The sequence below is a fragment of the Protomyctophum parallelum genome (assembly GCF_964188405.1).
Source record: "Protomyctophum parallelum genome assembly, chromosome: 9".
Classification (NCBI taxonomy): domain Eukaryota; kingdom Metazoa; phylum Chordata; class Actinopteri; order Myctophiformes; family Myctophidae; genus Protomyctophum; species Protomyctophum parallelum.
This window is the reverse complement of record NC_139706.1, coordinates 3587151-3599213: the sequence shown is the minus strand read 5'-3', so window position 1 is coordinate 3599213 and position 12063 is coordinate 3587151. Positions and strand designations below refer to the sequence as shown.

The following is a 12063-nucleotide window of genomic DNA, read 5'->3' as shown; positions in this document are numbered from 1 at the left end:
ATACAGTAAATAAATAGTCTTGGGATGGGGAACATCCTATTCCCTTAGTGTGACGGAAACAGGGCGCATATACTCCACTGTCTTATGAGACAGAAGGAAGCCAACAAAGGCTTGCAACATTCACCTGCATTTCAGCAGGATTTACAGCAAGGGAATTCCTGCGATGGGAACACAAAAAAACAAATAACTACAAATGACACGCTATTAAAGGCTTTTAAGACAACAGTAACATGCATCATGATGGTTTAGGACTTTTGGGGTGATTTTATTGACATGACTGAAAAAGCCCATTGTCTGGCAAAAAGTGTCATTCTCCCCTGGTCACCATGCCACATACTGCACACAAATATTTATCACGTTTTGCTTTGTTGTATAGAATAGAAGATGAGTCTACACTGTATACTCATATAGATGTGCACTGGCCTGACCATGGGAGTGCACATCTGACCAAGGGAGTTTTATGCATGCCTATTGTTGTGCAGCCTATTATTTGACGTTAGCTTATACTACTGACGACACAATTTCTGCTTCAGCCATTTGTGTGTGTGTGTGTGTGAGTGAGAGAGAGAGAGAGAGAGAGAGAGAGAGAGAGAGAGAGAGAGAGAGAGAGAGAAGCCTCGGTCCCAGGCTTACTCGTCTGTAGAGAGAAAAGCCTGCATGGTCACAACCTAAGGCAGAGACGGTATCGGCGGTAGTGTCGGGCCGGAACATCCGTCAGATGTATTTCCCCCGGATACAATGTTTTTCCGACCAATCACAACAAACAGATTTGTAAAGCATCAACGTATTTAAGTAAAATCTTTTATAGTTCTCTCTTTTTAAACAGCAATATAATCAGCCAATATAAAACAAAGGGTCACCTACAGTATAAGTGTAGAGCAAAGTTTTCAAAGTAAAGTAAGTTGGTTAATCACATGCTATCACATACATGGTTAAGAGCATAATGTCCTTCTCTAGTTGTATTGGCACAGAACATCTCTCAACTAGATTTACCAAACAGGGGATCAGAATTAGGTTTACTTTAGTGTCTATTAGGCCCCATTTACCTGCCAACATTGATCATACTACATTAAGACATATATATTACGACTGCTCTAGTAAGAGTTGTTGTTGTTGTTGTTGTTGTTGGGGTGCAACATTAGTATCTCAGTGATATAAATAGCCTGCATCCTGCATCCTTAGACTCACTAAATTGAGAAAGGACGCAATCATGTCACCCTGTCCTGGGAGGGATGCAATATTGTACTCAGTACTGTAATCTAACGTTGTTGAAGCAGGACTCATAAAATGTCCCTGGGACCCATCTAAAAGACCACCCTTGGGTCCCGGGACCCATTACATTGAAAACCTATTTACATAACTTATCTTAACTACATGGACCATACATAGCATTCCAATTCTGGACATGTTATAGGCCGAACAAAGCTCACACCGTGTTGCAACAAGACACATTGTTAACGGCTGATTCGGTCTGGCTTATTAGCCAGGCTAACACATTGTGACCTTACTGCAGCTATTGACACAAAGTGAAGCTATTTCTGCTGTCTTGTTTTGGTAAACCTACCATACATGCTATGTACTTTTACTGTACACTGTACTGTACATAAGTTGCATGACGAGAAGCAGATATGGACTCTGGTGCTATAATTCATTCCAGTGACTGGGTTAAGTTTATAAAAAATTTACATATAAAAGATGTTATAGTTTTCTTTGTAAGGGGATGGCAACCAAGTTTGTTTGTAGATTAAGTTTAAGTGTAAGTAAAGAACAGAAATAAAAATCATTGTATTCAGGTTTTCTGCTAACATAATACTGTATTATTGTGTACTGTGTATTGTGTAAGCCCACGTGTAGACGACAAACATAAACAAAAGCACAAAACGCACATACTGTAGTAAAGTTCAAAAGCACCTCTCGCTCGCTCGCGCGCGCGCACGCACGCACGCACGCACGCACGCACGCACGCACGCACGCACGCACGCACGCACGCACGCACGCACGCACGCACGCACGCACGCACGCACGCACGCACGCACGCACGCACGCACGCACGCACGCACGCACGCACGCACGCACGCACGCACGCACGCACGCACACACACACACACACACACACACACACACACACACACACACACACACACACACACACACACACACACACACACACACACACACACACACACACACACACACACACACACACACACACACACACACACACACACACACACACACACACACACACACACACACACACACACACACACACACACACACACACGAAAGGAAAGTTACATGTTGTAACACACAATTGGTGGCTGCAAATGTACATAATTGGGAGATTTGAGGACAGTCATGAGACCGGAGGCGAGACAGCAGAGCTCCTTATGCTGTCCTAATAGGTACTGTTCCACTTCTCAACAAGACAGGCCCGCAAATAGTGCAACCAATAACACCAGCTTCTAAAGAACATAGCTGGAATTTGGGAATCAAGGTCACTGTTGTCAGTTTGGATCAGGAATGTGAGCAATAAACATGGTATTAATCACATGTGATTGTGCATGGATGCATGTATTCATACAAAATAAATGCATGCTCACAACGCTCACAACCCAGACGCATTCACCCAAGGCAAAATGCTGGGTAGAAAAATTCCTTGGTAAGTGTTTAGGTTGTTTGCATTTAGTTAGTAGTTGCCAAGATTGTGATTCTATCATCACCATCATAAGCATTTATGTCAAACACTCCAAACCATTGTCTTGTGGTCCAGTATGAATCCAGAATGGACAGCCAAAGGAAGGCTGTGGAGATTAATGAAACCGATCATTCACAAATCTATCATTGTCTGAGAGGACCATGGGAGTTGGAGTTCAAAGGGTTCTTGGACCTGAGAAGTGTCTTTTAACAATTCCCTCCCCTGCAGAGCTATATGCACAACAGAAAATAACCTCGTTCGCAGCTGTCCACTGGGCTTGTTTATGCTTTACCGTAATGGACACATTTTGTGCCTTTTCCAATTTTGGGAAAAACAAGAAAATAAGTTTATCTGTTTGAAATTTGAATAAAGCATGGCAGAAGCAACTGTCTGCCGGGACTGCCAGCAGGTATAAAAGTATCCATTATAAGGTTGCCCACTGCAACTATAGTTTAATTAATTGGCTCTAGGGAAAACTACGCTAAAATGCGGAAGGTATGGTAAGGTGCTGGGATAAAAGTGATATAGTAGTCTGTTTCTTCCTTCAATAAAAATTAAGTGGAAAAAAAAAGAAAAAAGTGATATAGTACTTTATTGTCAGTTCACACTGAAATCTGTCTTGCAACCCAGCAGCCATGTATGCAGAACACATATCCACACATTTGACATAGCACAAAGAACAAGTCTTGTGAACACAAGGACCAGGTTCCAAATCCAACCCCCATCTTGTCTTGTACAGTATGTCTCTCCTCTTTCTGTCCTTGATCCCCCCCCCCCCTCTCTCTCTCTCTACAGTGAATTATCTTAAATAAAACATAAAGATATTCCCCAAATAAATCTTTAAAAACAAAACAAGATTAGTAAGACCTCCCTGAATTCCCAGTGGAAAGCCACACCCGCAGGCATGAGCCCTCTGACAGGAAATGCCTCTGTGTAAACAGGAAATAGAGATTTTGTCTGTCAGATAAGATGGACTAGGCACATGGCGAGAGAGACAAATCGCCTTAAATGATATGAACATATAAGTCTGGTAGTTGAGGAATAGACCAAATTTCAATACGCAAACAAAAGTACGAATGTGAAATGTAAACTAATGTGAATCTTCTCATCTGATAACAGTATTTGCTTATATAAATAACTCTGAGCACCTTGTGTACGTGCTCCAAGTAGGAAGTTTGCACTCATACGTCAAACACTGTTTCCTTGTGCGGCGTTCCCCATGCTTCCTCGCGCAATCAACTTTGACCTTACTTCCGGGTCTAAAACGTAAATCATCACCCTAGAAGTTTGTCGCCAGAAAACTGTCAGCATCATTCTTTCATTCCTACTCTATAGCACATTACATGGTGTGGACCATAATCATACTTAATCTCACTGTTATTGCAGTGTTTTGTCTTACTTGAAACATCAAACTCATTTATATTTTGGTGCTGATCGGGACCTTTGTGTCCTTGAAATCTGTTAAAATGTTGACTTTAATTTATAAAATGCATGGCCGCAAATGAAAAATAAAATAAATCATACTGTAGATATCGTCTCTGTTGGGTGGAAACCTCACATAGGCCTATGTCCAAAAACTGTTACTTTTCAGGATTCAATAAATGAAAACATAGCAGATCTGCAAGTATATCTGTTACTTTTGATGCTTTTCTGTGATGCTGTAGATTGATCAAGTAGGGTATTAGTTTACATAAAAATACAAAAAGTAAAAAATATGGAGATCAGAGGTTTTCTGCCCGACAGCAACGGCACGCATTTTTCCTCCCCAAAATGACGATGTTCTCTGAATCACACACTCTTGTGTTATTATTTATTAACAACATGAAACTCAGACCTCTGGTCCTCGTGACTGTCTGTACCACATTAGTACAGTTTCCAGTTACTGCCCCTCTATTAAAGCACAGCCAGCTGGATCCCAGAGATGCCAGTTCCAGCTTCATTTATACTCCGTTGTGCTCACAACGCGTCACATCGCAACAACACGTCATATGAGCTTGTAGATCTGCTATCTTCGGTGAGCGACACTGACACAACTGAGCATACATGTGGCTTATGATGCAGACAGACACACTGGTGTACACTGTACAGTATATATATTATATAATCCGTCAACAACGCTTACTACTACCTAGACAGAACCTGGAAGATGCTCAGGAAATGCCCCGTTATAATGCTTCTAGCATGTTTCTGTTTCTTTGTTTGCTTATTTATTTATTATTTTTTAGATTTTTTTTTTAATCAATTGGGTATCCCCAGTAAACATCTCAAGAAAGCTGGCCAATAAAGCAAGATGTATCATAAATTATTATTCTTTTGAGTATGCACTCATTTGTTATTGTTTTCATGTTATCTATTCTTATGAGTATATTTTGTAACTGCAAATCGTTGGGTTTGTATGGACTTTTTTTTTTTGTAAGATATTTTTGGGGGCTTTTTCTGCCTTTATTTGAAAGTGTACAGTAAACTGACAGGAAATGGGGAAGAGAGATGGGGGAGTGACACGCAGCAAAGGTCGTCGGGATCGGGAGTCGAGCCCGCGACACGCTGTCAGGCTGGATTAGCAGCCTAGTGCCCGGACCGCTAGGCCGGCCCGGGCCAACCCTACTCTTTTTACACCTGTAAACTCACTAAAGTCAAAACTCACTGGAAGGAGGAATGGTGTGAGTTAAATGGTGCCATGTGCTGGCTGCTGGGGCATTTGGCATTTGGACGTATGGTATGTAATGTCAGTAAAAGCTATAGTGTAAGTATAGTTTCTATTTCCGTGCTCATTACAAGGCTGGATCTGCGGGTGCAGCCAGCATGTTAGCAGCCATCAGTGTCCCCTGAATCCATTATACCGTACCTACATGCATGCATCAGTGTCCCCTGCATCCATTATCCCATTCTGACCTGAGATCAGATTCACACGAGGTTTCCGCCGGACACACACTGGTCTGATGAACCCATTCTGACCTGAGATCAGATTCTAAAAAATGTCAGTCGTTCTTCGATTTTTCAAAAAATAGCAGACCTACAAGCTCGTATCGCGCCACTCGGTGGCGCGATATGAGCTTGTAGATCTGCTATTTTTAAATAGCTAAAGCATGACATGATGCCAACACCAAAATGGGTGCCCGGTCAGAATGGGTTATACCGTACCTACATGCATGCACCCACGCACACACACACACAGCGATCCCTTTGCACATCATACCTGACCGTATACTGTGTACATATAAAGCATGAACACATGCACATATACACACACATTGTGCTAACAAACTATCTCACTCACTATCTATGCCAAGAAATGATCTATCTTTTAGCCCTTGCAGTGACACACGACATAGTGCCCAAAGAGTTGCTTCATCATGTTTAGTACAACTTCACGGGGACATTGTGGTACTAGAAAACATTTGAAATTAACTTTTGACTGTGGCTTCTTCCCCTGTTGAATGTCAATTTATTCTACACTCTCATTGAAACCTTATACTGTATGCCTAAAAGTTTGTGTCATTCTTCACTATTTTTGAGACTTTTTAAAATAGTGAAAATAGACGATCTACATTGACAATATTTGAACTATTTTAATGGCAAAAAGGTTTAGGCAAAAGGGGTAAGGCGGTGTGCAATATAGGGCCCGGCCTGGCGCAGTTTTTGATTGATTGATTGATTGATTGAAATATTTATTAACAGTTTGCAGAATTACAGTACATTTCAAGCACAAACTCAATACAAAGACTGTTAACTGTGAGTGGACGACCCAATTAAGCATTACACTTGTTTACAAGAGGGTCCACCATGTTCTAATTCATGCAAAAGTGCCATAATATTATGCCACCCTCTGTCACACGGTAGGGGCATGTTTTGGCTTGCAGACCTGTGGTTCTACCCGACCACCTACCGCCCCAACATACCAGGCTGGTGGGCGAGTCCGGGGTCGATGTGGAATGGCCGTGTGGGGTATGCTTAGAGGAGGACATAGAGATCCTATGACCATCACGGTGCAGCTGTCGCTTGTGTGTAAAATTAAGACTGGGGTGTTTGAAATGATCGCGCCGTAGAGCCATCAACAACTGACAACTCTCACCGATCGGGCAATGCAAGCTAGAATCCTATGATCACTAAAACAGCACCAATTAAAGCCCTAACCACACCAAAGGGTCATCATGCAACTCCTTGGGTCCAAACGGTTGCAAGGAGTTGCACGGTGACCCTTTGGTGTGGTTAGGAGCCATCGCATTCCATGCGCTGAATCACTTGGGACGACGTGGGACGACGTGCGTCAACATGCAGCAGGACATACCACACCGCCGGGACAACGCTAAAACTGTCTCGACCCTTTGGTGTGGTTAGGGCTTAACTAACTAACTTGAGGGATGGGCTCTATATACTGCTTCAGGACATTTCAGGTAAATTGTCATCGATGGACATTAAAATATACCGAATTTGTTTTGAAATGCAGTTCCTTCTAATCAAATTCTATGCTATATTATGGCTAAGCTCACGTAGGCCTATATCATATTAAAGCTGCACTGTGTAACTTTCCCCTTCAACCATGGATTTGAACCCGGTGCTGAAATGTTTACCATTGAGCTAAAAGAGCCTGCCTGCTTGCTCACGGGATAAATTGAATCTTGACCATCAGGTCAAAATTCGTGTCAGATCCAGTGTCTAGGCGAGACATGACCTTTGACACCATCTAAATGTCTCAATAGAAGAGAAGGGAGACAAAGTACAACCACCTAAATTATATGAGTTATATTGTATTAACATACTCTACCATAGGGATTGGACAAAATGTACATTTCATATATTTAGAAATGTACCGTTATTTGAAAATGCTGTATGACACAAAGTCCCCAACACTGTACCATGCTGGAGTAATAGTGAAATGCCACGCTGCAAATAGTTCCCATACATCTCAGTGAATACTGCCGTGTTTGTAACCAGAAACTGGCATGTTGGAATAAACACAAGCGGCAGCTGTCTTACTAAAAATGTCTTTGGATTTTTAAACAACACCCTATTGTTATTCTCTCAAAACTCAGCAATGTGCTCCCTGGAGAAGAACATATTAAATGCTGTGATGCAACATTAGCCTGTGCCTGGCCAATGTTAAGTAATATTTTATAAAATAACAAACTCAGCTGGGTCGTAAACATAGCCCCTGATAAAAAAGGAGATAATAACAAAGCATACACAAACTAAATAATGTAAGCAATAGGTGAAAAAAGTTTTGCTTGCTAAAATTTGCAAAAAAAAAACTTGCCACTTCACAAAATCAGGAATGTATATCATTCCAAAGCCAAACAGCCTTCACACCAACAGCATGAAGACAACCTTCTCAAGCTTCATAAGACTCTTCCAAGACATTTCCAAACACAGCAAGCAACTCATCAATTACTAAAAGGAGAAGAGAAACTGGAATAAAAGAACCTCCATCCAAGCCTACCGTATTCCCTCTCTCAATGTTCCCTCCTCCAGTGGTTCAGAGGTGACACATGTCAACCTGCAGCAGGGAACTGTCACAACCTCTTCCCTTTCCGATAGCTTCCTTCAGCCCCTCTTTCTTTCCCTTTCTTGGACTCTCTCCTTCACTATGTCCACACGCACACACTTCTTTCTGGCGTTGCCGTCCTTTCCAGCTTGTCTATCTATCGCTTTGCCCTCGTCTCCAGCCAGCCAGCCTGTTGCTCCCCTCACTGAGACCTCAGAGCTGGCCCAGGCCCATGGCATCTCCAGAAGGAGCCCGTCTGGCTGCCTGATTGGCCCGAGGGCAGAGAGATGCCCCCATATTAGGGCGGTGAGGGGGCGGGTCTGTTGTCGAAGGGAGGGGCAGGGACACAATGTTTTTGAAACAGTCCGTCTCTTCTGGAGTAGATTGTACTCTGAGAGCCTCTCCTCCCTCCTCTGTTCTTCCGCTCATAGGCCAGTAAGGTTTCACCCAAAATAAATTGCAATAGTAATCGTTCAAGAATTGTATGTGATTCTTAGGGTCATCCAAATAACATTAAATATTGTGAATTAAATACTTAGTGGATCAGGGTAAATTCAGGGGTTGAATATTGGGGTACCATTAACAGATGCCTGATCGACGGACGGACTGACAGGTTTCGCAGGTTTTCATAGTAATCTGCGACATATGGTCGCAATTATTATTATCCCATTCTGACCGGGCATCCATTTTGGTGTCGGCATCATGTTATGCTTCAGCTATTGAAAAATAGCAGATCTACAAGCTCATATCGCGCCACCGAGTGGCGCGATACGAGCTTGTAGGTCTGCTATTTTTTGAAAAATCGAAGAACGACTGACATTTTTAGAATCTGATCTCAGGTCAGAATGGATTCATCAGACCAGTGTGTGTCCGGCGGAAACCTCGTATGAATCTGATCTCAGGTCAGAATGGGTTAATATGCTGATCTTCCGTCGGTCGTGCTCCTCCTGATGGACAGCGTGGATGACAACAGATCCCCAGATTGGTCTGACTTGACTAAACTTCAAAGGCAAAAAATGAGAGGGTCAGAAATAGATCTATAAGAATCCTTGTGGTACACAGACAAGTCCACCGGCTGGCGTAATTGATGTTGTGGGAAAGTTATTTATATCCCAAAGAGCTGAAAATAGAAACAGGCTTTGGGATCCCATAAAGAAATTGTGACTCTTCTGCACTGGGCGTATAGCAGCTGCTGTGCGCTAAATGATACGTAGGCTTGTTAGTTCAGTCAGATATACTCGAGCGGCTTCATGCTGTGCTCAAGGGCGCATATACACTCAAGGGGTTAATACTCCGCATTACTACGTGGGTGTAAACAGTGTTTGCGAGACCCACATGTCATTCGCTGATGTGGCAGTCAGCTGATCAATTGGGTGGGGTATTTAAGCTCTCCTAGACTGCATGCTCTTCCTGCCTTCCTTCTGCATATTATGGTTCCTGGTTGTTATGTGATGTTTGCTCCCACCGCCACCCCAGCACCACCGGTGGGCTCTGTTATTTATGTTCCCCATGGGGGGGGGGTTGTTATTGTATATCTATCTCCCTGCTCTTAATGTTAATGATGGTATTTAATTGTGCCGAGCAGGGAGAAAAATGTAGCAGAGCCAAGATAAAATATTATATGCACACTTATTATTCTATATCAATATTGGTTCAAACTATTTGTGAGTTATCTGACTGAACTGCTGTTACTACTCTCTGTGTGTGTGTGTGTGTGTGTGTGTGTGTGTGTGTGTGTGTGTGTGTGTGTGTGTGTGTGTGTGTGTGTGTGTGTGTGTGTGTGTGTGTGTGTGTGTGTGTGTGTGTGTGTGTGTGTGTGTGTGTGTGTGTGTGTGTCACAGAGCTATAGCTATAGCCATACACCAGGATGCCATTGTATTGCGTGTGCGTGTGTGCGTGTGTGCGTGCGTGTGTGCGTGCGTGCATATCTGTCTGGCCTTATAGTGGCCTGGATAAATCACATTAGCAGGCAGGTCAAGTTTACCCTTTTTTTGCATGACACATTTTCTTGCACACATTCTGTGTGCAAGAAAAGCTTACTGAAATGCATACAGAAAACAGCGATTAATTCATTCACCTTTGTGTAGCCTACTACAAATTAAACAATACACAACTTGTATGCAAAAGAAAAATAATGAAAGATAGACCAATATTCCTACAATTGCAGGACCATTCATCGAACCCAATACCCACAGTATATGATGGGGAAAACAGAACCTGTGTGCTGTGTTCCAATAATGGATCCAATGTAGTTATTTTATTCAGCTAAATATTGATAAAATGCACACAGACAGACTTAACCACCCTATTTTTGACATAGTACAGGTGAATGTATTCTAAAATGTGGGGCGCCTGCTGGCCTATCGGTCCAGGTGCATACCACATACGTGCATGCCTGACAGCGTGTCACAGGTTCGAGTCCCAATCCCGACGACCTTTGCTGCGTGTCATTCCCAGTCTCTCTCTATGTTTCCTGTCCATCATCACTATGTATATAGGCAGAAATACCCCCAAAAATATCTAAAAACCTTTTCTAAAAGGTTAAAAAATTGGTCTAGAACTGCTAAATAAAATAGCCCTTGGCTTAACTCAGCTGCTGTGTTAAGTGGTCAGATGGGTCAATCAATCGATTGTGTTCCACCAATGGAACTAACATAATAGCATACCCTATCCACCGCTGACGACAACAGAAGGCACTGCTCTGAAGGAAGTCAATGTGACTTCAAGTACCTGGGCTCATGGGTCAACTCAACGGAGCAAGATCTTAAAGTGAGGAAGGTACTTGCATGGAGGGCCCTGAACCAGGCCAGTGTATGGAACTCCAACCTCCCCCGTCAAACGGTAGAGTCTGTTCTCCTATATGGCAGTGAATGCTGGACCCTGAAGCCAACCCTGCAGAAGTCGCTGAGCCAGAAAATAGAAGCCAGGAGAATGAGACTATAGCAGGACACTGCCAAAGACACCAGGAGCTGCCAGCCAGCAAACTAGTGCTGTGGGAACCAACACATGGGCACGAGGAAGTCCCACATTAACATTATGTGGATGTACTCGGGAACGACGTGGAAGCGCAAACCATCAACTGGCCAGATGTATGGAGAACCGGGATGACTGGATGCAACGACGGAGGGCTCGTCTGAGGACGACCTAGAGACAGAATGTTATAAAATAGTGTTTTGGGCGAGCGCCCACTAGGGCTGCAACTAACGATTAATTTCATAATCGATTCATCGGCCGATTATTTAAACGATGAATCGATGAATCGGATTATGGCACCTTTTTGCAATTACTTAAAAAAATTAGCTTCAAATTATTTTAGGCATGTTGTAACTAACAATAAAGACAATAAAAATTAATACTCATTCAAAATTAATATTTTACCCCCTTTTTTATCCAATTTGATTTCATTGCCATTCCTACTTGTAATGATACTGTAATCTGTAATGTTGACCGTGTATAGCTGACTGTCTCTTTCCATTTCTATCTCTGGGACCCCAATTTTATTTTTTTAATTTCTATGGTAAAATCAATTGTGAGTCCATTTGGTTCCATTTTTGCACTCTCTGTTACAGACCCTTTAGGGTCCACTTGGTTTACTTACTTCCTAACTATCTATAATGTAGCTGGAACTCCCACTATGAGAACCACTGTCCTACACAGTCTGTGTGGACACGCACGCACGCACACAGTCACACACACACACACACACACACACACACACACACACACACACACAGTGCACACAAGTTACAAGTAGCATGCTAGCTGATAGGGGAAACCGTTCTTATAGCAGCCATATTGGCATGTTCTCTAGGGTCTAGGCTCTAGTATCACATATTGCTAAAGTTAAACAGCACTGAATAAATCATTGTTAAGCAAAAAAGTT

The 12063-nt window shown here is 42.7% G+C and overlaps 1 protein-coding gene across 3 annotated transcripts in view; it reads right to left on the bottom strand.

Moving 5' to 3' along the window:
* prx (periaxin) overlaps window positions 1-8374 on the bottom strand; it is a 35038-nt gene extending 26664 nt beyond the window's left edge. For all 3 annotated transcript variants that reach the window (XM_083773701.1, XM_083773702.1, XM_083773703.1), the window contains exon 1: window positions 8136-8374. The gene's annotated coding sequence lies outside the window, so the exon portion shown is untranslated. The remainder of the gene's footprint in view (window positions 1-8135) is intronic.
* Between the last annotated feature and the right edge of the window lie 3689 nt (window positions 8375-12063).